This window comes from Chiloscyllium plagiosum, unplaced genomic scaffold (genome assembly GCF_037043375.1).
Source record: "Chiloscyllium plagiosum isolate Xiang-an unplaced genomic scaffold, Cpla_swu_hap1 HiC_scaffold_34, whole genome shotgun sequence".
Taxonomy (NCBI): domain Eukaryota; kingdom Metazoa; phylum Chordata; class Chondrichthyes; order Orectolobiformes; family Hemiscylliidae; genus Chiloscyllium; species Chiloscyllium plagiosum.
In genome coordinates, this window is record NW_028270172.1 from 21708777 (window position 1) to 21734610 (window position 25834).

Genomic DNA, 25834 nt, shown 5'->3' on the forward strand with positions numbered 1-25834 from the left:
GTTGCGTTTGTAGAACAGTTACGCTGAGTGTAGCACTGTGTGTAGATCTGGCTTCTTGGCTGTCATGTAAGGAATATACAATGGCTTATCTGAGCTAGTGACTGCAATGCATAGTTAAGTGACAGTATGTTTTCACCATCACCGATGTCTTAATTGCTTTATTCTATAAATTAGATTAGTATCTCTGAGCCGTTGGAGTTTACGTGTACAATCTTATAGGCTGCTGGGTGCTTATCTTGGGGTAAAGTTCTTTCACTAGTCCAGTGTGATAGTTCTTTTCTACTTACCTCTATACATTACAATTTATTGAAGACAGCTCTCACGTGTTGTTTAGGACCTCCCTCTTTGCATGCGTCTTTCTAATCTGGTCTTATCTTTCATTTCTTGAACTGCTGCAGTTCATATGCAGTAGGTACACCCACAATGCTGCTTAAAATGCACTTTCCAACCTGATTCACCATGTCCAAGAAGCATGTATATCATTTACACAGTTTGCGCTGGAAATTCACTATGGCTCTTGTCTTCCATGACTCCACAGTGTTCTCGTTATTGGTGTATATATCCCAGAAACATGACTGTAATTTTTGAGATTCGGCATTGCCCCTTAAGTGTAAAGACTGTGTTTTAATAGTAGTGCTAACACTCTCTGACCCTAGAATCATGTCACTTTTTTGTGTGATTATGCACTAGGATATCATCTATGTGGCAAACAGTTCCTTGTTTCCTTCCAATATTCTGAACATTACTCTCTGAAATATTTCTAATGCAGATTCCAAATGGTAAATACTAACACAATAGTGCCTGAACAATGTGATAAGTCAGCAATCATAACTCATTGTCTAGGAGTACCTTGTTTCTTGCTAATTTGGCTGGACTGTGATAAAATCAGATGGATTTCTATTTGAAATCCTCAGTGAGACCCAAACACAATCTTTATTCTCCATTTGTCCTGTCAAGTATTATCATCCCTCAACACCATTGTGTTGGTTCAGTCATGCTGGCTTAATAATCTTTCATCTTTTCCAATCAAGATGAAGAATTTGCCTTGGAGTATACAGGAAGTTGAGCTTAGTATCTTCTTGTAGATTATGGTTTAGTGTTTTTGCTTTCCGATATGTGACTTTGGCTTCAAAATCTTCTGAGAACCTTTCTCATCTTCCAGAATCTTCTTTGTTTGCTGATTTGAGTACAAAGTTTTCCCAAATTCTCTTCTGGCCTATGGAGAATTCTACTCTTCTGCTTTATGTTTGAAGTCTTCCGATATTCTGTTTTGATGCTTTGGAGTCTTCCCATTTTCTTGCAGTGTCTCTGCACTGTGGATCTTGGTTCTCACAGTTTCCCTTGCTGTTCACAACTTTATTCTATGCATTAGGCTAACACTAACATTGGTATAGTTAGAAGCTTCTCCTTAGTATGTTTAGCCTGTAGGTATCTACCCAATCTCTCTTAGAGGCCCAAGCCTTTCACTCCTTCAGTACTGTAACATAGTATATTTCCATCTATCCATTATATGTTGCTGGATGCCTCTCCAATGCAATGTTTTCGCATCTCTCTTTACATGTTTCTTTCTAATGTGCTCTTCTGTTCTTGACTGCTGATATTAAAGTAAAATCAGCCATTGTATCATGCTTTGTATATTCTATTACTATACATTGGACTTCATCACAAATGTAAAATGATAGAATAATTTGTCTTTAAGAGATGATAAGAGATTTTACAAAACTTGTATGAGACACAAGTAAGGATGATTGCATATCATCCTCATTTTGTATTGTCTCTGTGTTTCATTTCTCCTAAGGCTGAAAGTAAGTAAAGACGAATCTTGACTTTGAATCTTGACATATTTTGGCAAAGTGTCGGTTTTTTCAAGTTTCATGGGTGGTTTTCTCATGCTATCTTACCAAAGCCACCTCAATAACTACCTACTATGATCCGATACTGTGCATCTCATCTGATGCTAGCTGGTTGTGCCACTCACCATACCCTGATAAACTGACCAGTTCTTGAATTCCTGGAATTCTCGGTATGGTCACCATCTTTAAAAGGACATTTTTAACCCAGACAAGCACTGTTCATTTGGAGCTGCCCTGATCATACCTGGCATTTGCCGTAGACATAATAGAGGAAGGGAATTAACAGCCTACTTTGTGGACAGGCACCTGTCAAGACAAGCCATCATGTATAGAGGGCCTTCCCTATGTACCCAAAAGATTATCTTCCAAATCACCTCCACTTCCTCCAAGGCCACTAATGCTGTGTGGAAAACCTTTGGAGCCCCATTCTCCAATGCTCAGTCATTGTTATTTATTTGACAGCACTATTCTGAATCCTCTCAGGACGTCCAGAAGATGTAATGCACCATCACTTAAGTAGTTCAGGATAACTTTAAGTAACACAAGGAAGTAATGATGTTGGGCCCTGCTGGTGTGTGCAGATAACAGCGCTCGTTGGATCCAGCCATCATTATAATGGACAAGCAGCACATCGGTTACCTGCTGCTTGTATCCCATTGAATGTATAATAACGCAGCACAGTCCCTGTGCCTATTTTCAAAGGCTATCCAGTTGTAGCGATACAGTTGTTTAGGAAGGGCACTGAGAGCAAAGGATTGTGGGTGATTGAGTTGCACAAAACTAGCTTGTGTCAATAGCCTGTCCAATCAACTTTTGCCCCAATGACTTTTTCAGACCAGGATGGCTTCTAATAGTATTCTGTTTCTGACCTTAACCATGTATGTTTGCTTTTATGTTGGACATTCATCTTCCTACCAGTCTACCACTACCCAGCCACTACCTATTCAGCTTTCCAAACTGTACATTCTACTCAATCACATAACGTTATATGTTCTATTGATGTTTATCATTTTGTTTTCCTGAGGTAGCCTTTTCAATAATTTATATCAGGTAGTAGCTGTGATGGATGCTTAGATTGTTTTTTTTCCTCCATTTCCTACTTTGCTGCTCCCATTACGCTCTGGGAGAATTGCTTTATTGGTTTGTTAATGTTGTTGGCAGCTGCTGAGACCAAATTTCATGGAATTTTTCCTTTAAAGCTGAAGACTGTTAACTGGTACACAAGTAAATGTTTATATTGGTATCAGTGTGATTTCTGACAGACATTCACCAACCTCACTGTTTATGAAGAGAATGTAAAACATTTACTTTTCTGAACTTCATTTAAGCCTTTGATTTGCCAGAAAAGAATTGTTATAACATCCTTTGTATTAACTATAAAATGTGAATACTTATTTTATATTTAATATAAATAATACTTTAACTCTTTCTGAAATGCCATTAAGCAAGGATGTTAAATGCCAGCCTAACTTATATTCCGAAATGATTAGAGAAATTAAAATGAAAATAGGAATATGAATATTTACAATAGAATTGTTCATCAATTGCAAATATCAAGTTGATAGTTGGTACTTTCCAGTCCCTAGTCCCTATATATTTCCTCTCGCCCATGTTTATCTCTTGTTTTAATTGTGCGTCATTGAGAATGTGATGATGTTCCTATGCATTTGTTGCCTTTGTCCTTCTAAGTTTAGAGGTTGCAGATTTGCAAGGTGCTTTGGAAGGAACTTTGGTGAGTTACTGTAGCACATCTTGTAGTTGGTGCGCACTGCTACCACAGTACAACAGTGGTAAAGGGAGTGAATATTGAAGGTGGCGGTCGATAGGGTGTCAAAATAGATGGCTTTGTCCTAAACAGTGTTGAGGTTCTTGAGTGTTGTTGGAGTTGTACCCATTCAGCCAAATGAAGAATATTCCATCCTACCCCTGACTTATGCCTTGTAGATAGTGGACAAGCATTGACAAAACAGGAGATGAGTTATTCACCACAAAGTTCCTAGTCTCTAACTTGCTGTTCTAGTCATTGTGTTCACATGGCTGGTTCAGTTCAGTTTCCAGTTGAATTGATAGTGGGAGATTGGCAATAGGGATACAATTGAATGTTATGTAACTTATTGATAACGGCCATTGCCTGGCAGTTATGTCGTGTGAATATTTCTTATCACCTATCAACTCAAGTCTGGATATTGTCCAGGTGTTACTGCATATGGACATGGACAGCTTCAGTATCTGAGGAGTCATGAATGGTGCTGAACATTGTGTAACCTCAGCAGAATAGAACCCCACTTCTATAATACATTAATGGTCATTGGTGAAGCAGCTGAAGATAGTTGGGCCTAGGATACTCACTGAGGAACTGGTGCAGAAATGTCCTGGATCTAAGATGATTGATCTCTCATGAGCAAAAAAAGTCTTGCTTTGTGCTCAAAATATCTCCAACCAGCAAACAGCTTTTCCCTGATTCCTGCTTGAACCACTTTTGCAAAGGTTCCTTGATGCTACACTCAGTTAAATTCAATTGTGGGCGTCACTCACTGTGCTGGCATTTATTGCCCTGTCCCTAGTTAACCTTGATCAGGCAGTGGTGAGCTGCCTTCTTGAATCCATATGCTACAGGTGGACCCATAATGTGGTGCGGGAGGGAATTCCAGGATTTTGATCCAGTGACAGTGAAGGACAGTCATAGAGACATATAGCATGAAAACAGACCCTTCAATCCAACTCCATGTCGACCATGTTCCCAAAACTAAACTAGTTTCACTTGCCTGCGTTGGCCCTCCAAACCTTTCCTGTTCATGTACTTAACCAAATGTCTTTTAAATGTTGTAACTGCACCTGCATTCACCACTTTGTCTGGCAGTTTATTCCACACACGAACCACCCTTATGTCCTTTTAAAGACTCTCTTCTCTCACCTTAAAAATATGGCCCTTAGTTTTGAACTTCCCCACCCAAGGTAAAATACCTTTGTTATTCACCTTATCTATGCCCCTCATGATTTTATAAATCTCAATAAGGTCTCCCTTCAACCTCCTATGGTCCAGTGAAAACTGTCTCAGTAAATCCCCATTCCTAGCCATATCCTGGTCAATCTTTTCTGTACCGTCTCCAATTTAATAATATCCTTCCTACAACAGGGTGACCAGAACTGCACACAGTACTCCAGAAGAGGTCTCAACAATGCCTTGTACAACCTCAACATGACATCCCAACTCCTTTACTCAAAGGTCTGAGGTATGAAGGCAAGCATGCTACTGCCTTCTTATCCACCCTGTCTACCTGTGATGCAAATTCAAAGAATTATATACCTGAACCTCTAGGTGTCTCTGTTCTACAACACTACCCAGGCACTCCCTCCTCATCTTTGGAATTCAGCTCTTTTGTCCATATTTGATATTACATAACCTTTACTGTGATCAGAAGCTGCGTAGTCCTGGTGGCATACAAACTGAGCCGCGGTGAACAGATTAGTCCTTTGCTAAGTGCTGCTTGACAGCATTGTCTTTGATCCCTCGTATCACTTTACTAAAGTGCAAGAGTGGATTAATAGGGCGATAATTGGCCTGGTTGGATATGTCCTTCATTTTCTGGACAGGATATACTTGGGCTATTTTCTACATTGTTGGCCAGTTACCAGTGTTGTAGATATATTAGGATGGTTTGGTTAGGGGCATGGCGAGTCCTGGAGTACATGTCTGAAGTACTATCAGCTGTCAGGGCCCATAACCTTTGCAGCTGCTTCTCGATCCCATGTGGAGTGAATCAAATTGGAGGAAGAACGGCACCTGTGGTGCAGTGAGCACAAGGAGGTGGCCGAATGAATCATCATCCATTTAGCACTTCTGGCTCTAAGTGAATGTAAACACTTCAGCTCTTCTTTTGTACTGATAGAGTCATAGAGATGTACAGCATGGAAACAGACCCTTCGGTCCAACCCGTCCATGCCGACTAGATATCCCAACCCAATCTAGTCCCACCTGTCAGCACCCGGCCCATATCCCTCCAAACCCTTCCTATTCATATACACATCCAAATGCCTCTTAAATGTTGCAATTGTACCAGCCTCCATCACTTCCTCTGGCAGCTCATTCCATATATGTACCACCCTCTGTGTGAAAACGTTGCCTCGTTTCTCTTTTATATCTTTCCCCTCTCACCTTAAACCTATGCCCTCTAGTTCTGGACTCCCTGACCCCAGGGAAAAAGACTTTGCCTATTTATCCTATCCATGCCCCTCATAATTTTGTAAACCTCTATAAGGTTACCCCTCAGCCTCCAATGCTCCAGGGAAAACCGTTCAGCCCCAACCTGTTCAGCCTCTCCCTAAAGCTCAAATCCTCCAACCCTGGCAGCATCCTTGTAAATCTTTTCTGAAACTGTGCTGAGCTCCCCTGTTCTTGAGGATGGGGACTTCCATGGTGCCTTCTTTTACTTGTTTAATTGCCCATTGGCATTCATTCCTAAATATGGCAGGACTGCAAAGCTTACATCTGATTTGTTGGTTGTAGGATCAGCGCAGCCAAGCACATGCTGTCTCTATCCATCCTGTCCCATTCTTTCAGTTTTAAAGACTTCCTGTGTAATTCTCTGCAACTTGCATTTTTCAAACAAACACAGAAATCTTTTCTGACACATATATACCATTTTAACAACTATGGGTTTTTGTGAAGTGGAAAGCTCAATATTCTTGCAATAACATGGGGCCCAATGCTACACACAGTAAGTCTTGTGAAGACTTACATTGGCTCATCATTTCAAGAGGTTCTATATCTCACTCACAGCCCCAAACATAAAAGCAGGTGCTGCCTAAATTCCTCTTGTGTAACTAATCAATGTAACCTATTCCTGGTGAATGCAAGAAGTCCATTATATCGGAACCAGTCACCTCATCAATCTGACTGAGGTAGCTAATGTTACAGAATAACAGCTGCGATCTGAGTTGAAATATGTCCTCGCCGGTGCTTCAGTTCTAAGATTTTCTCTCATTTCTTGAACTTTTCATATGTTTTCTGAGAAGTATTCTATGTTAGTCTTCTCATTAGAATTATCAAGAGACCTAAAGCCTGTTTTAGAGAGTGGTTCAGTGTGCAAGTAGTCTGACACCATAACGGCTCGGAAGTCTTTTTCACGTTCTTGATTCATTGCTTGTTAGTCATCGAAATTAGATGCCATGTTGAACATTTACGCCGGTAAGACAGTTCGATTTGTACCCCAATATAGCAAACAGCAGTATTGTGCCATGTCTAGAGAAGTTGTTCCTGTCAATAGAACAATTAACTGTCAATGTAATTGTTCATCACTTGACTTGAGTTTTATGCCAGGACCTAACTGCCTGTGGTCTGGTGTGAAGCCAGTATAGAAAAGCTGCCAGTTGATACACTAGAACATCTTTGCAAATGGGTTGAAATTCTCAGGAAATCATCTGGTCATCACACTGCTTGGATGTAGCTCAACAGGTTGGAAAATAATGAAACCCTAAAATATTCACTGAAAAATGCCAATAAAATGAGCCAAGTTGTAATCTTCAGTACATTTTGTGTTCGATTTGTACAATGGAAACCTCCCGTAAATATTCTATTGCAGATGAGGTGGTGACGATTTGGCATCTATCAAGAGGTAATGTGTGTGTTCTATAATTCTTACACCTATAATATTAAGTTCTGAAAGCAAGAAATGAGACTTAAAACTGCCAGCAATTATGAACTATATTATTAAATGACTTTGACACAGGGAGTTCCCAGACGTCATTGCCTCTTGAATCTGACTTGTCTGATTGAAAAGTATGCTGAACCAATTTTGAGAATTGCCTTTTTTGCTGTTATATTAGCCTTAAACTGTTAAGTAACGCATCGAAATGCAAAACATAATTGACATTTAGGGAGTGCTTTTCCAATCTCACTGTAATCATAGGAAACAATCAGCTTAGAAGCCACATGAACCCAGATTTCTAGAATGTTCAACAACATTTTACACAGCAAGTTATTGTGACCTGGAATCCATTGTCAGAAAGGCTGGTGGGAGCCAATTCAACAGTAGCATTTAAAAGTGAATTTGATGTCTGTTTCAAAGTAAGGATCTGCAGGGCTGAGGCGAAAGAGCAGGAGGAATGAGACTAATTGGATAGCTCTTTCAAAAAATTGACACAAACTCGATGGAATAAATGGCCTCCTGCTGTACCAAATGATTGTGGTGCTAAAAAGATAAAACTACACAATGATCCTTTAAAATTTCCCCTCTGGCACATTTATTTAACCTTTAGTCTTTGTACCTTATCTTTCTCAATTTTGACTTCTTTCTTTTTGACCTTTCAAACCTCTTTTGTATTAACCAAAAAATCTTTCATTTTGGATGGTTAAAGTTTAAAATGCTACCCTTAACTTTTTCCTGTGTTGTGTCATGTCTCAGAGTCTGTGTATCAGTATACCTTTATGTGACATGCTTGTGATGTCATAATTGTGTTGTACCATGTGACCTGAGGGTATAAAGATATCATACTCCATCTTAACTTGTGAATCACCTGAAACGTGATGCTACTGGAAGCATGTTGTTCCGTCAAACTGACTAACTTAATCTTAGTTCATATAATGTTCTGAAGCTGACATTACTTTGGCTAAGTTTGAGTTGCATTGCATTTTCTGGAATAAAAGAAAAACCATACTCCTTGCACACACATCATTTTTGCAAGGCGATGGCAATCTGGTGCTACCACTCACCACCACCTTAATGGCTTAGCAATCACAAAGCCATTCCCTAATACTTTCAACCCTATTCACTCATCCTAGTCACTATTTAACTAGCATGCCACATATCTGTTCAAAGTCGCATCTATTATGTCAGCACTACTCTGTCCCCATGTCTGTTTGTCATTGTGCAGTTGGAGAATATCACATACAGCCAAGCAATGTGACATATCCCAATGTGAGCTTTTATTTGCCTACACTAACAATGACTACTGGAGACTGAAGCTTGCCCTCACAGTGCAAATCAGCTTTTGGCATCGCAACCAATGAATATTTTACAGCACTTGATGGCCTGCTGCATGCAGTTCTCATCTTTGGAAATGGCGTCAGTGAGGTTCAGTCTTGTTTAAGGCACCCAATGCATCTGAGCTCCATCATGGCCGGGAATGTTTTCATCGTCCTCCTCAGAAAACTGCTCCCATTTTCCCCACTTCTACAGCATCCAGCACCTCACCTCGTTGTCTGCTCCAACTATGCAGAACAGAGCACTGCAGGATGATGGGGTACACTCAGTTTGAACAATGGCGGAGGGCTTACACTAGACTGATCCAAGCAATCAATCAGCATCTTCAGTGGCCCTATATTTTGTATCATAATGGCCCATGTCAAGGTACTGGCAGCATTAGACTCACACTTTGCATCAGTCAACATCTTGCTGAATGGTATCATGAGCTCTGGTAGCAATGAATAGCCCTTGATTCCCAGTAATAGATTAGATTAGGTTCTCTACAGTGTGGAAACAGGCCCTTCTACCCGTCCACACCAACCCTCTTAAGTCACCCAGACCCATTTCCCTCTGACTAATGCACCTAACACTTTGGGCAATTTAGCATAACCAATTCACCTAACTGGCACATTTTTGGATTGTGGGAAGAAACCCATGCAGACAATGTACAAACTCCACAAAGACAGTCACCTGAGGCTGGAATCGAACCCAGGTCCCTGGTGCTGTGAGGCAGCAGTGCTAGCCTCTGTGCCACCCCTTTGCTTTGTGAGGAAACTTGGACTCTCAAACACACCGGGCATATGGGAGTGCTCCAGACTGAATGGGTTGTGGCAGCTGCCGAGGTACTGGACGCACTCTTCCAGGAAATGGTAACAACAATTACAAATAGAATACCAATGAACTCTGTTGCATTGTGATATGACTCTCTCTCAGTATCACTTGTGTGCAGACATTCTGGACCTACGGAACCCAGCCACAAAATTGAATCCTACTGCCTGGGCTGCAGCACTGATGCCATCCTGGGGAAACAAAATGAACCAGTGTGGTTTTGCACATGGGATTGGTCATTGGCCTTTGTGGGGGCATGGTTGAGAGATCCCAGAGAGACCATCTGTCCCTACCTGGAAGAAGCCAATGTCTTAGATGATCAAAATGGCTGTCACCTTCATGGTCACCAAGAGAGGATGACCTGCTATTCCTACAGCTCTCAGGTCCCACTCCAATGTCCAACATGGGTCTGTCACAATGTCCTGGGACATATGGACTTGGTTTGGGCCAAGCGTCAGTCAACCCCAGGAAATGATTCAATTTGATTGATTTGATTTATTATTGTCACATGTGCCTAAGTAGAGTGAAAAGCTTGCACTACAGGCACATCATAACTTACAAAGATCATAGAGTGATACAACAGAGCGAGAACTACAAAGTTATGGCTGCAAAGAAGGTTCACAAAAGCAAGATCAACATTGGGATTTGAAATTTGAAAGGTCCATTCAGAAGTCTAAGACAATGTTCTTGAATCTGTTGGTCCGTGTGTTTATGCTTTTGTTATCTTTTTTGATGGAGGAGTTTGGGAGAGGTTTGGGCGGCACGGTGGCACAGTGGTTAGCACTGCTGCCTCACAGCGCCAGAGACCCGGGTTCAATTCCTGCCTCAGGCGACTGACTGTGTGGAGTTTGCATGTTCTCCCCGTGTCTGCGTGGGTTTCCTCCGGGTGCTCCGGTTTCCTCCCACCATCCAAAGATGTGCAGGGTCAGGTAAATTTGCCATACTAAATTGCCCGTAGTGTTAGGTAAGGGGTAAATGTAGGGGTATGGGTGGGTTTTGCTTCGGCGGGTCGGTGTGGACTTGTTGGGCCGAAGGACCTGTTTCCACACTGTAATCTAATCTAATCTAAATCTAATCTAAACAGGGGTGGGAGGGGTCTTTGTTGTTGGCTGCTTTTCCATCAAGAGGCATCGAGAAGTTTAGATGAAGTTAATGGATGGAAGGCTGGCTTGCGTGATGAACGAGGATGCATTCCCAAGTTTCTGTAGTTTCTCATGATCCTGGGCAGAGCATTTGCTGTACCAAACAATGTTGCATCCAGATAGAATGCTTTTTATAGTGCAACAATAGGAGTTGGTGAAAGTTCTTATTGACATACTAAATTTCCTTAGCCTTCTGAGGAAAAAGAGGTGTTGTGTCTTCGTGACCATCGCATCAGCGTGGGTGGTCCCGGACAGATTGTTGGTGATCGTGACTCCAAGGCTTTTGATGCTCTCGACCCTCTCCACCTCAGCTCCACTGATGCAGATAGGGGCATGTCCTCCTCCTTGCTTTCTTAAGTCGATGATCAGCTCTTTAGTTTTGCTGACGCTGAGGGAGAGATTGTTCTATTTGCAGCACGCTACCAAGCACTCCATCTCCTTCCTCGATTCTGTCTGATCATTGTTTAATGCTGCAGATGGAGAACTGTCGGCTTTCTGGGCACCCACTGCATCCTGCGGGGTCCTGAGGCTGTGACCTCCCCTGGGGCTGGTTGCTCCTGGTCTTCTGTGGCAGCCAGATGTTGCTCCTGGACTTGCCATCAGCCCTCGACCTCCGGCAACTACCTACACCTTCTTAAGTAGACACCCACAGCCAGCAGAAGCAGGGCCCAGGACTCTCAATGAAAATGGAATAAAAGGAGCAAAAGGGATCCTTCGATCACCCAGCATCTATGAGTGCAAGACCTCGCAGATGAGGGCTGAGTATACTTCTCTGTACAGTGAGACACACCCTGATAACTGAGAGACCTATTTCCATCACTCATCCACAGTTAGGCTCAGCATGTACATCATGTTAAATAAAAGGTTCAGCTAGTTCGCCTGTGATGCCATGGTTGTGTACCAGTGAAACCTCGGTTAATAGAAAATCGCTTAATACAAGTGATGGGGCCTTGGGGAAAAGTGGGGTTAGGGGCAGATCAGCAAAACATGTCACTCAGGGTTGCTCAAAAATCACCCATAAGTCTAACATAAACTACAGCACAGCTTGAATGAAGGTTGAAGTCATATCTATTAACAAAACAAAAGTAAATTTAACACAGTACATATAAAAAAAAGTAAGAAAGCTGATCTCTGTTCAGTACATCTGACAGAAAGCTGCTCTATCAGCAGCTGACATTGGCACATGCACAGGACAAAATGCATGAACCAATTCCTGCTGGAATTGCAAACAGAGGTAAGCATTCTCGAAAATAACATTTCCTACTTCTTTGCGATGTTATCGCCAAATCGTGCTGCCAAAACATGTGTATTACAAGAACTACCGTCACACACAGAAGTAGGATTAAGATAAGGATGTGATGCTTTGCATGAGTTTACAATATTTAGAATTGGAAGAAAGGTAACATGAAACTGGAATGGTGTGCCTCAAATTTCTTAAGATGTTATTAGAAATTAAAAACTGGACTTAGAGAAAGGGAAATGAAAAGAATTGACTAAAGCGGGGTTGGGGCAGTAGTGAAAACTCAGCAACAAAGGGGAGATACGACAAGTAAACACAGGGGTGATGGGGGTAGTGGTGGAGGGCCAGGGGAGTGGGACACAATGAACATAAGAAATGGAGATGAGTGAGGGGGTGGAACAGAGGTGGTGGTTAAAATCAGATGTGGATAGGGCTTCAGGGAAAACAACCTGGGAGGGGAATTGCGAAGAAAAGGGGGAGAGACAAAGCCTGGTGGAAAAGGGAAATAGAACAGGAAAGGAAAAGGGAAAAGAAATAGGAGCCATGGGGAGAGATGGTGGGAGGGAAGAGAAAGAACGAAGGAAAGCGTGAAAGGGGGGATGCAAAAAAGAAGGAGGGGGTAAGAGAAAGGGAAAGGTGAAGTGAAGGGCGGGGACAAAAAGATGAAAGTGGGATAAAGGTTCAGGGAAGTAGGGATGAGAGGAAGGGAGGAAAAGCAGAGAGAGAAAGAGGGGGGCATAGGAAAAGTAAAGGGGAATTCAGATGTAGAAGTCTGAGGTCACAGGTCGGTGCAATATCAAGGGCCGAAGGGCCTGTTCTGCACTGTATTATTCTATGTTCTATAAGAGAGAGAAAAACAGGAAAACAGACTTAAGAAAGCTCGAAATGGAGAAAGACAAAAAAAAACAGAAGGAAAGAGAATTGAAAAAACTTGAACTCAGAAGAGATAGAGAAATTCAGAAATACAAGTTGGCCATGAAATAGCTCAGAGAAATGGAACACTTGCACATTGACAATGTACTAGTTTTAGAGAACAGACAAATAAGAAATCAAAGGTTTAAAGAAAAAATGCTGGAACTGACAAGTGATGAAAAGAAACCAACATGCTTTCATTTCAAAATGACTAGAATGCCTAAGCCAATTACTGGATATAAAAAATGAAACCAAATGCAATCATAAGAAAGTCTAAGGAGTCTTCAGAAAACATACAGTCAGGAACTGAAACAAGTACAAAAACTTAAGTAATGACTAGAATGCCTAAGCCAATTACTGGATATAAAAAATGAAACCAAACGCAATCATAAGAAAGTCTAAGGAGTCTTCAGAAAACATACAGTCAGGAACTGAAACAAGTACAAAAACTTAAGTAGTGGTACAAGGAGAACACATTTCCTTAGAACTTACTAAGGATGGAGAGAGAGTTCAGAATGTCATGACAATGCTTTCTGAAAATTGCCGAAGAAAATCAGACTGCTGGACTTTCTGAGCACTTTATCTGAAAAGGAGATATACTGCTATCCTTAGACTTCAAAATAAGAATCAAAATATTTCGACACAGGAGCACATCAATTGTTAATTCTGGCTAATGGTACTAGTTGATATCCAGTGAGGTTGATGAAACAGAAAATATTAGTTAGAGTTATATATCTACAGGCTACAAACTGACTTAATCTCATTGTCTGGAGTTTATTTAATGAGTGACTTGGTAAATGGAGAAGTTGCAGTTAGAGTAATGAAACAAACTAATATAGAAGAAATTAACTCAATTTTGAGAAATAATGTTTTGTGTTAAAGTATATTTGCATCACTAAGGATAGTGGAACAAATAATGAGGGTAAAAGAAACTGAAGTATTACAGAAAGAACATCTTGGATTGTTGTGGTTCTGTTTGCCAAGCTGGGAATTTGTGTTGCAGACGTTTCGTCCCCTGTCTAGGTGACATCCTCAGTGCTTGGGAGCCTCCTGTGAAGCGCTTCTGTGATGTTTCCTCCGGCATTTATAGTGGTTTATCTCTGCCGCTTCTGGTTGTCAGTTCCAGCAGTCCGTTGCAGTGGTCGGTATATTGGGTCCAGGTTGATATGCTTATTGATTAAATCTGTGGATGAGTGCCATGTCTCTAGGAATTCCCTAGCTATTCTCTGTTTGGCTTGTCCTATGATAATAGTGTTGTCCCAGTCAAACTCATGTTGCTTGTCATAACAGGGGATGAAACGTCTGCAACACAAATTCCCAGCTCAGCAAACAGAACCACAACAATGAGCACCCGAGCTACAAATCTCACAAACTTTATCTAAACATCTTGGATCGTTTTCTGACTGTGTTGTGACTAGATCTCAGGCCAATAGAATTAAACAGGGAGAAGAAAAATCTATGAAGCAGGAACATTATTTTGAATTCAGTTGTTGGATGCAAGTTTGAAAATGTAATAAAAGAAGTGAAGATAAAGAGAATAAGGCTGATATGTTTAGTCCATCGTCTTCACTGAAAATGAAAGAAACAGATTTGGAATTGAAAGACTTATGCTAAACAGCCTTCAAAGAAATTGAATTACAAACAATACCTGGGTGTTGTTATTTGAAATCAGAGTATTAATTAGGAAATGGAGACCACGTCAAATATCAGTCAAACAGTCGATGAGGAATTGGCAGTGGTCAGATAACTCTGTAATTGTACAGTGTGCAATGATGATTGGGTTGCTTTATTTGCCAGAGCTGAGAACGACATTTGCACCATTTCACTGAACTGTTTGATTGGTTATAAAATGTGATTTTGGTTGTAAATTTGACTGAGTGAATTTGTTAAGGCAAAGGTAACTAATTTAGACCACGCCAAAGCCAAGTGGGACAAAGCCAAGTAAGCACAAAGAGATGCAAAATTATAGGCTATTTTAGATGTTCCTATGCTTACGATAAAATGTGAAATTTTACATTATGTTGGATTGAGTGGATGGTATTGCAGTTTGTTCTAAGTTTCAGCAATGCTGTTGTATCGTTTAACTAACCTGTTGGCAAAAGGAAGAAAATTTGAATGGATGCTAGAATATCGAAGTGCCTTTAAAAAATTAAAATCTGTGCTGACAACTGCATCAGGTTTAGCTGTACTGAATTATGCAAAGCCACTCAAATTGGCTGTTCATGCCAATGACACCAGTGTTTTACTGTAAGATGATGACACAGTGATTGAATATCTGTCAGTTTTTTTGAAGAAATTGATAGCATGGTTACAAAAGTTTTCGACCGTTGAGAAAGTGACATTGAGCCTTGCACTGGTTCCACATCATTTTGAAATACACAAAAGCAACAACATGCAATAAACTTATTGATATAGACTAGAATGTTACGAATATTTCAATGGAGTTTAATTCTACAAATGTGTAATTTAAAGTTGCTTGAGTTCCTGAAAAAAAATCATTGTGGAAGCTTAATCAAGAGTGCATTTGCAAAAGACAGAATGGCACAATAGCGATTAATTCATGCAAGAATAATTGCTGTGCAACCCATCGTATATTTAATGTTAACATGTTATTACTGTTAATATAACATAGAATTAGCGGTATGATAACTTTTGATGAATAATGAAAATGTCCCTTTAAGATGCATATTGATTCTTCTTTTTGGAGAGGTGTCATATAAACTGTCAGATTTATATACATTTTTAATACTGTTTATTTTATCATTAGGTTTTGAACTTTGAGTTAGTAACCTATGGACTTACTGTGTGCCTGTAGTTAGTTATTAACTATTAAGTATTTCTGTAGCCACCATGTTCTCTTTTAAAATAGTTTGCAAGGGCTACTTTGGGACCCAACACATCTTTGTTTAGTTTAGCATGACAAAGGTGGCCAATTATCCCTTGATACATTTCTGGGGAATGGGAGTTTAAGGGGGCATCCCATAGTAGAGATTTTGTTTCAGTTTTACTTTATTTTGCTCAGTTCTATGAAGTCCTTGCATGGACATACATGGATAGGCAGAGTCATAGAATCATACAGCATGGAAATAGACATTTTGGTCCAACTCATCCACACCAACCATGTTCCCAAACTAAACTAGTCCCAAAATAAACTGGCAGTTCATTCCACACAAAAACCACTCTGTATAAAAGAGTTGTCCCTCACGTCCTTTTTAATGCTTTCTCCTCTCCCCTTGCAAATATGCCCCCTCAGTTTGAACTCCCCTACTGTAGGGAAATACCTTTGCTATTCATGTTATCCATGCCTCTTATGATTTTATGAACCTCTATAAGGTCACTCCTCAATTCCCCATGCTCTAGCGAAAACGTCTCAGCCTATCCAGCCTCTCCTCAAACCTCAAATCATCCATTCCTGGAAACATCCTAGTAAATCTCTTCTGAACTTTCTCCAATTTAATAATATCCTTCCTGTAGCAGGTGACCAGAACTGGACACAGTACTCCAGAAGAAGCCTCATCAATGTCTAGTATAACCTCAATATAACATTGCAAATTCTGTACCTAAAGGTCTGAGCAATGAAGGCAAGTGTGCTAAATGCCTTCTTAACCACCCTGTCAACCTGTGATGCAAATTTCAAAGAATTATATATCCAAACCCTAAGATCTCTCTATTCTACAATACTACCCAGGGCTCTACCATTAACTGTATATGTGCTGCCTTTGTTTGTTTTACCAAAATGCTATACTTTGCATTTATCCAAATTAAACTCCGTCTGCCGATTGACCAAAAATTAGGATCTCTTCGTAATCTTTGATAACCTTCTTCACTATCCACTATACCACTGATTTTAGTGTCATCCAAAAGCTCTGGAGAAGGGTAAAATATAGGCAACTCAAATGCAATGAATTGAAAGTAAGGAAAAAGCACATTATGCTGATCATGTAGCATTGAATTGAGTGTGAAAGTGCTACAGATACAGAAAAATAAATCACTGTGAATAGTAGACATTCTTGCAATCAATCAAAAAGTCAGTGAATCTTATTGATTGCCACCATTTTGAGAAATATTCGACTCACAGATCCTTTAGAAATTCTTTATATGTCTTTGTAAATCTCGTCAGCAGCTATCAGGTTGACAGGTGTATCTGGAGTTGAGTCAATACCAGCAGCGTGGGATGAGGTCCTTATAAGGTCATTAAGAGGTTATGTGAGGGCCTCTCTTGGTGGTGGGTCAGAAAGCTCAAGTATGGGCCCTCTTGTCAGAAGTTAACTCTGGTAGAGGTGGGAAGGTCATAAGGCTCATTCAGCCTAATTCAATGATCTTGCCCTCTCCAAACCTGCTGCTGGAGAGACCTGTAGATTCTGCATATAGGTAAAGCAGAGATGTGTCAGAGAGGGTGGTGGATGGATAGGAGATGCTTTATGATAAAATACTGGCTAAATTGAGAGCTCCATTGATACCACAGCTCACATCCTTTACTCCTAAGCTCTGTGATGGACAATAGCATATTGGAGGACAATCTTACAGCTCTGTGTTTTGATGTAGAATGTCATCTATTTGGAATTCACAGACACATGGAATTGATTTGTATTCAGCTGATCAGGCTGCTAACTTCCAATCTGAAATGTTGGCACTGGTGCTCCTCACTGGAAACACAGGCATGGTAAAACTGACCCCCTGGAGCCTTGCTATATATTGTCGGGAGTATGATATATCGGGTACTGCAATGCACCAAATGAACCCAAAACACAAAGTCACATTCCTTCATTGCAAACTTGAGTTTTACTGAATGTTAGAAAGGTTTCTTGTAAGATATTCGGCACTGTGCAAATGATTTGCTGCCCATCTGTTGAATGAAACAACAGGAGATTTGCTCAAACGCTCCTCATTAGTAAGCCTTTAGGGTTATGTCATGCTGTGTCTTTATAACCTGCTACACACATATCTCAATTAATTACTCATTAGAACGTCATAAATTTCATTGTAGGACAAACATCGTTGCCAAGGTAACTGCAGAATGCTGACGGATGTGACAGCATTGTCATAGTTCAATGAAAACAAAGCTGGTGAACAATTGTGTTAATCAAAATGACCTTTAAGTCCTCTCATCAAATAGATTTGCTGTAAGTTAATGGAATAATTAAGATATTTTCAAGCTGGTTAACCCAACTATCCCAGCTGTTGTGTAAAAGCTTGATAAAATGTTCAGATGATTGCTGAACACAGCATTTTCGATTTTGATTCTGTCTTAAATGCACATAATTTAATAAACTGAACATATTATTCCGACTTAACAGTATCTGCAAGGAATTGAGAGTGATGTCATGCACAATTAATCTGTGGAACCAGTATATCGTTAAGACACAGACGCATAGTTACTGCCAATATCTTCAGCCCCAACTTTAACTGGGGGTGCATTGAGGACAAGAGGAAATCTTGAGCCTTATCTAAATATTTGCATTGCAATGGGCGGCACGGTGGCACAGTGGTTAGCACTGCTGCCTCACAGTGCCAGAGACCCGGGTTCAATTCCCGCCTCAGGTGACTCTCTGTGTGGAGTTTGCACATTCTCCCCGTATCTGCGTGGGTTTCCTCCGAGTGCTCTGGTTTCCTCCCACAATCCAAAAATGTACAGGTTATGTGAATTGGTCAAGCTAAATTGCCCGTACTATTAGGTGTAGGGGAATGGGTTTGGGTGGGTTGCGCTTCGGCGGGTCGGTGTGGACTTGTTGGACCGAAGGGCATGTTTCCACACTGTAAGTAATCTAAACAGTCAATGGATTGCAGCAGGAGGGAGTCAGAATAAGAATTGGGGTGCAAATGGAAACAGAGTTTGGAATTGTGCAGGAGTAGGAATCGGAGCGGAAATCAAGGTGGAAGTGGGAATTTTGTCTGGAATGAGAATGAGATCAGGGTGCTGCCAGGTCCAAAAGGAAGTGATATACAGCCAGACAAGAGGAGGTTTGTGGGGTGGACAGAGAGCCCAGGGTAAAGGAAATCCCAGACTTTCTCTCTGTAGCTGGCGGCCTCTACACCGCACAAAACCACAGAATTAAAATGGGGCAGAGAAAATCAAAGGAAATACAATGCAGTCCTCTGAACTGTTGGTCTAGATACCTGCTTGCCTGACTGTCGCTGAGTTTTCAGGAGTACAATCTGAATGTTCCGGTTTGTGTTGGTAACTGTAAGTCTGATGATTTCCTTCAGTAAAGTCAATGCTGTAACTGCTGTCTGCCATGAGACCATTCAGAACCACAGGTCAAACCATACAAAGTGACATCTTGTTAGGCAAGGATAACAATAAAGACAAAGTCACCATGGGGTGTTATCAGATCATAGGAATGCTCTCTCACTGAAGAAAGGTAGTGTTTAACCAGGGGGTCACCACACCTCAGGCAAGGGGAGAGGTTGAAAAGGAGAGTCTTTCATAGTGACCTTAGTACAGGCAGGAATTGAACCTGCGCTGTCAGCATTACTCTATACAGCAAGCCAACCAATGAGCTAACCAATCCCTCAGGTGTCAACAGATACAATAAAAAATATTAAAAGAAGGAGCAACTTGTAAAAACAATAATAGAATTGTGACAAAGACCAGCCATGGATATGAACAAGATCTAGAGGCCAAAAGGACTCACTCTTGTTCCTATGTAACAGGTGCCAAAGTGTAACAATATTGCATGTTCTACCTGCCAATTCTTTCCAGCCCAGCTTGACTGCAAAGCTTGTGAATGAGACATCATTTATAAAGGAGTGCTTCAAGGATCTTTAAAAAAAGAAAATGGTTTTGATTGGTCTTTGTTCAATAATCAAAGTAATTACAAATTAACGGAAATTGCTGGGAAAACTCAGCAGGTCTGGCAGCATCTGTGGAGAGAAAGAGAAAGCAGAGTTAATATTTCAGGTCCTGTGACCCTTCTTTCGAACTCAACCTGGAACATTACCTCTGCTTTCTCTCTACAAACATGCTGGATTTTTTTCCAGCAATTTCTGTTACTGTTTTGGATTTCCAGCATCTGTAGTTCTTTGGTTTATTTTTCTCAAAAAATTAAGATGGGAGATTATATTGTTATAATGAAATAAATGAGTTAACTGTGGAAAAGGTTTCCAGAGTTTTATCAGTTAAAGAAAAGTTTGTAAACTAGCATTCATGCTGAATTTTTTTCAGAAGATTTTAAAATATTTCTGGGAGCAGAAGTAGTTCATTTAGCCATTGACTCTGCTCTATTGTTCAACATGATGCTTTAGCTAAACACAATACTCCAGTTCTCTTGCACACCCTCTAGAAATCTATATATTTCTTTGTGCAGCCTTCTGTTGCTAAGAATTCCACAGGTTCATCACCTGATGAGGGAAGAAATTTCACCTCAGTCCAAAATGAGACCGTGACCTCATGCTGTGAATATCCTCAACACTAGTCAGTGGAAACATCAGACCTGCTTTCAATTTGTCCAGACCTGTCAGAATTTTATGTTTCAATGAATATCCCATTCCTTTTTCTAAACTGTACAGCTGCAGAAGATAACTAACAGAGCAGCAAGCAATTACATATACAACTTGACAAAGATATGCAAATATGCTATTCAATAACACACAAATAAAATAAACATGCAAAGATAAGATCAAATGATTATAAACTAATAAACAATAATATGCCAATGTTTTTTTAAATAACGCACTGATTTAACTACATTGATAACAGAGACATTAGGACTCACCAAGTTATTAAAAATTAATTGTTACAGCCCAATTAACTTAAGTGTAAAAGAGATATATTGATCTAACCAATAAAATGGCACTCATAAATGTATCATGAAATCTCTCATCTCCTTGCCCAGCATTCAGCAACTGCAAGGGCTAGATTCTGCATCTCCTCCACCTATTTGCTGCAGGTTTCTTGGCCTGCACACCTTTGGATCTTCCACACCTTCCACATCTTCCACAACAGAAGGATGTTGTGAAGCTTGAAAGGGTTCAGAAAAGATTTACAAGGATGTTGCCAGCTGGGGATGTTTTCCCTGGAGTGTTGGAAGCTGAGGGGTGACCTTATAGTGATTTATAACATCATGAAGGGCATGGATAGGATAAATAGACAAAGTCTTTTACCTGGGGTGGGGGGAGTCCAGAACTAGAGGGCATAGGTTTAGGGTGAAAGGGGAAAGATATAAAAGGGACCTAAGGGACAACTTTTTCACTCAGAGGGTGGTGCGTGTATGGAATGAGCTGCCAGAGGAAGTGGTGGAGGCTAGTACAATTGCAGCATTTAAGAGGCATCTGGATGGGTATATGAATAGGAATGGTTTGGAGGGATATAGGGCAGACGCTGGCAAGTGGAACTAGACTAGGTTGGCATATCTAGTTGGCATGGACGAGTTGGACTGAAAGGTGTGTTTCTGTGCTGTACATCTCTATGACGTCAAGGGAGGTCATAATCAAGCTGATAACAAGTAAGAAGACTTACTATGCCCTTAGGGAGGGAGTTTTAGGATTTTGACCCAGCAACAGTTACGGAAAGATGATTTATTTCCAGGTCAGGAGGGAGGGTGGCTTGGAGGGAACTTGCACGGTGTGGTGTTGCCATGTATCTCCAGCCCTTGCCCTTCTAGATGGAAGTGGTCATGTGTTTGGAAAGTGCTGCTTAAGGATCTGTATTGAATGTAAAGTTTATGGCATGCATACCCATCCTATGTTTAGCTTTTGTTGTTGAGGCCAGACTCCTTACTTTCATTTGTTCCCTGGTTATGTTGGACTATCCCAAATCTTGAAAATTCTGACAATGGCTTGGCAGAACTCTATAGAAACACAGCTGCTTGACTTTCTAGCCTGAATGTTTTGATTTTCATGTGGGAAAAATTTTGATTCCATGACCCCAACTGACTGTGTGCACCTCCCAATTTTAGTCCTACGGTGTGCCAATTTGGGACTTAGTCTGGGAAATCCAGGAAGAATGAAAGCGATGGTTGATCCTCAAGGTAGGTTGGGTAGTAACTGGAAACTCCAGCTCTGTTTTCAAAGTTAACAAATAACAATTAAGCATCCATCCTACTCTAAGCCCCTCACTTTCCATGGACCATCCATGCTAAGTCATGTCAACCTATGCTCTTATCCCATGGCCCCTCATAATCACTGTGCCAAGCTGTGTCCTTGTTCTAACCCTGATGTGCCTTATATTCCATGCACCAACCTATGCCAATTGACTCATTCTTCTTAACCACATACCTTATAAGCCCCCTGTCATCCCCAAGGCCCTTCCTAGACACTATGATGATGCAATGTCAACTCAATATTCTTTGCCCTTACTGTTCCATGCCTACGCACCTATTATCCAACATGAACATAACTCAGGAGCCATGTTGGCAGAAAATAAAGTTGTTAGCCTGTCGAATATGTCACTATCAGAAAAAATACACACTCTCACTGATACAAAAAGACATTGAAATTCCTTAAACCAATCCCTTATGAAAACAGAGATTTCATTTAAGTGCTCACTCCCAATCTAAACAAACATGTATAGGATGGGTTGGAATTATTGATGATATTCAACAGCTGCATGACCTTGAATAAGTCCTATGATGGGTGACTCACATTCCTGTATGTGCTGAAGGTGGCACAATCACCTTGTTTTTTCTGTACTTGAGACTTGTTTTGCACTGTACACGAGAGAATTTTTCATTTGGAATCATTGGACTTCTCTCAGACCAGGATGGTAAACAGTGCCAGGAATGAACCGAAGCCTCCAGACCAGCTGTTGATCAAGGAGTCCCCGACTGGCAGAAGGGTGTGAGATTTTTTTTATTATCCTTTTTCATCTTTTGATTTACTTAATAAACGTTCAAATTTAAGTAAATTTATGTCAAGTCTTCTCTTAACTATACTTAACTGAATCCGAAGAACCATTTGGATGCACTTTGTGATCCAAGACAAGCAGATTTTCATTCTCTCCAGTGAAATGTTCATTTGAGAGGTACCCTTTGTGAAAATGACAGCTTGCAAAATCAGTCGTACAGCACAAATCATGCAACGGCTTCTATGAACAGGCATGCTAAAACACCCATAACTTTCTTTAGATCCCCACTTCCTTTTTTCAATAACCCCTTGACAACTTTTGCAGTCCCAATTATTTTATGCCATTTCATAATTACAAAGGGTGCCTTATCACCACCAGAAGATAACTTACATCTCTCAAACCTTGCTATATATCCAGCAAAGGATGTCCTAGGACCAGATCTTAAAGAGTAACTTACCTCCCCAAAGATGGAAAATTGTAAAATATTCATTCAACCCTCAGCCCTCACACTTCCACACTTATTCTCACCTTGCCCCATACTCCACTCAAACCACCTCATGCAATTTAATGCCCTCAAAACATTGTACATAACCCCTTTGCCATCCTAAACTCCTCTACGCATCTGCATGACTCAACATTCTCCATGACAACACAGTGCCTATCCACTACCATTCCTCCTCCATCTTCTATGCCTAATCATTGAGTATTCACAAGTTCACATGCACAGAAAAGATATATAGTTTTATGATAGACTTGCCTGATTTCTTATTGATTTTCTGTCTTTTCCTCACACAATGTAAGATGAAGAGAGAGAGAGATGTCTACAGGCTCTGGATGATCTTTTTCCTCCGTTGCTCTTACAGCTTTTCAACACTCCGCAACGCATTCAATCAAAAGGCTGTTGTTGAGCAGAATTTCCTTAACTCAAAAAGATTTTTGTGCTGCTCAGTTTCAAATACTCTTAATTCTTCCAAAAAGTACTGTTGTACTGCAAAATTCAACAATACACAATGCTTACTTCTGAAGTTACAAAACTTTTCTAGAATTTCAGTGAAAACAAACCAACCATGCACACAAAATGAAACATACATGGTATCTATATCTTACAATATTTCATACTACAATCTATTGAGGAAAAGCTCTCTCATTCACAATAAAACTAATTTTGATACCTTGCCAGTTCTTGATAGATTGACACTTTTTGACACCTCTCGACATTGCTTGTGAGATTTTGACAGTTCTTGACAGTTCATGGCAAGTTGAAATGCTTCAAGGTGTTTTTGCCCCTTTCACATAGATCTTCTCAGCAGGTCCATCAAAGGGGACTCCAAGCCCCAAAGGATAAGTGATGCCACCAAAAGATCCTTGATTTTCACCTCACCCCAAAGTTAGCAAGTAACTCATATCCATAAGGTAAAAGAAAGATACACTGGGCATCCTTTCACAATTGCAATCCCCTCTGATTAACCTCCCTCTTGACTGTTGCTCATGCCCTTAAGTAACATGGCACTTAGTTCATCTGGAGTGATGAGTGACCGGACCCTGACTTATATCTGTACAGCTCTTCAACTGTGTTCCCATCATTCCCTGGAATGATTGTACTGGACCCATTGAGCTGACTCTGACCCACTCCATGTCCCAAGCAGCCAACAGACAGTGCCCAAGCCCCTAGATGAAATTGAAGGCTGCTCCTGACATATTGTGTCCAAGCGCCTTGCCTGAACTGTGTCTTCCTGAAGTTAGCTTAGGACTACTCCATTTAGACATTGAGACATGGCCATTTGCTTGAAGCATATGCAATGCCTTCGGTATGTATGAGGCTGGCACATGGTGCAGGTGTAACACAGATGCAGCATGGTGTCAGACAGTGACATGTTCACTCTCTTTACTGATGACTGCTGACAGCCGTGATGAGCTACCTCAATGGTAAAAGGCTGCTGAAAGGGCAAAGCACCAAAACGCAAGGCAAAGGGTGGAATGCTGTCGGTGAAATGCTAGGAGCAAATTGCCCTTAGAGGTATCCTGGTCCAGTGTGTGAACTGAGTGCCTGTCCCTGAATGCAAGGTATCCTTGCAGCATTGCAATGAAAGATACCAGTGTGCTTCCAAGTCCAGCAATGAATTTTAGAAATGTTCGGTAAACAAACCAGCAATGTGACATGATGATGTGGAAATGCTAGAATATGTCTGATGCCAATGTTCTTGGACATGTAGTGTGTACGTTTGCTGCCTTTGGAGTGTGCACTGGGATTATTTGATTTGATTTGATTTGTCATATTAACTAGTAAAGTGAAAGGTTTTGCTTTGCATGTGGTACAGGCAGATCATATGATACAAAATGCATTAAAGTAATAGAACAGAGTGAGGAGTACAATGTTACAGTGCAGAGAAGGTGCACAGAGAGTGAGATCAACATTAAATTTAAAATGTGAGAAGTCCATTCAGAAGTCTAATAACAGCAAGGAAGAAGGTGTTCTTGAATCTACATGTATGCAAACCTTTATATCTCCTGCCCAAAGGAAGCAGCTGGAAGAGAGTATAACTTGGGTGGGAGGGGTCTTGGATGGATGCTAGTGTCCGCTATCCAACGTGAAGGTCCAGAGGAGCAAGCAGTGAGCTGGAGTCACCAGATTCCTACTCTGACCTTCAAGGCAGGAATTCTTGGCATCTTGGTTCGATCTAGCGGATGATAGAATAGAAGCTTGCATATTAATGAGTCAAGATTAGGTAATAATGAAGGTGATAGATTGGAGTGGTGCTGGAAAAGCACAGCAAGTCAGGCAGCATCCGAGGAGCAGGTAAATCGACGTTTCGGGCAAAAGCCCTTCATCAGGAATGGAGGTAGGGAGCCTACAGGGTGGAGAGATAAATGGGGTGGGGGGGGGGGGGGGGGGGAATGCGCTAGGGAGAAGGTAGCAAATAATACAAAAGGTGAATGGGGGTGGGGATGGAGGTGATAGGTCAGAGAGGAGGGTTGGGGAAGTTAGTAAAGAGTACAACTGGTGAATGGGGGTGGGGATGGAGGTGATAGGTCAGAGAGGAGGGTTGGGGTAGATAGCAAAGAGTACAATAGATGAATGGGGGTGGGGATGAAGGTGAGAGGTCAGAGAG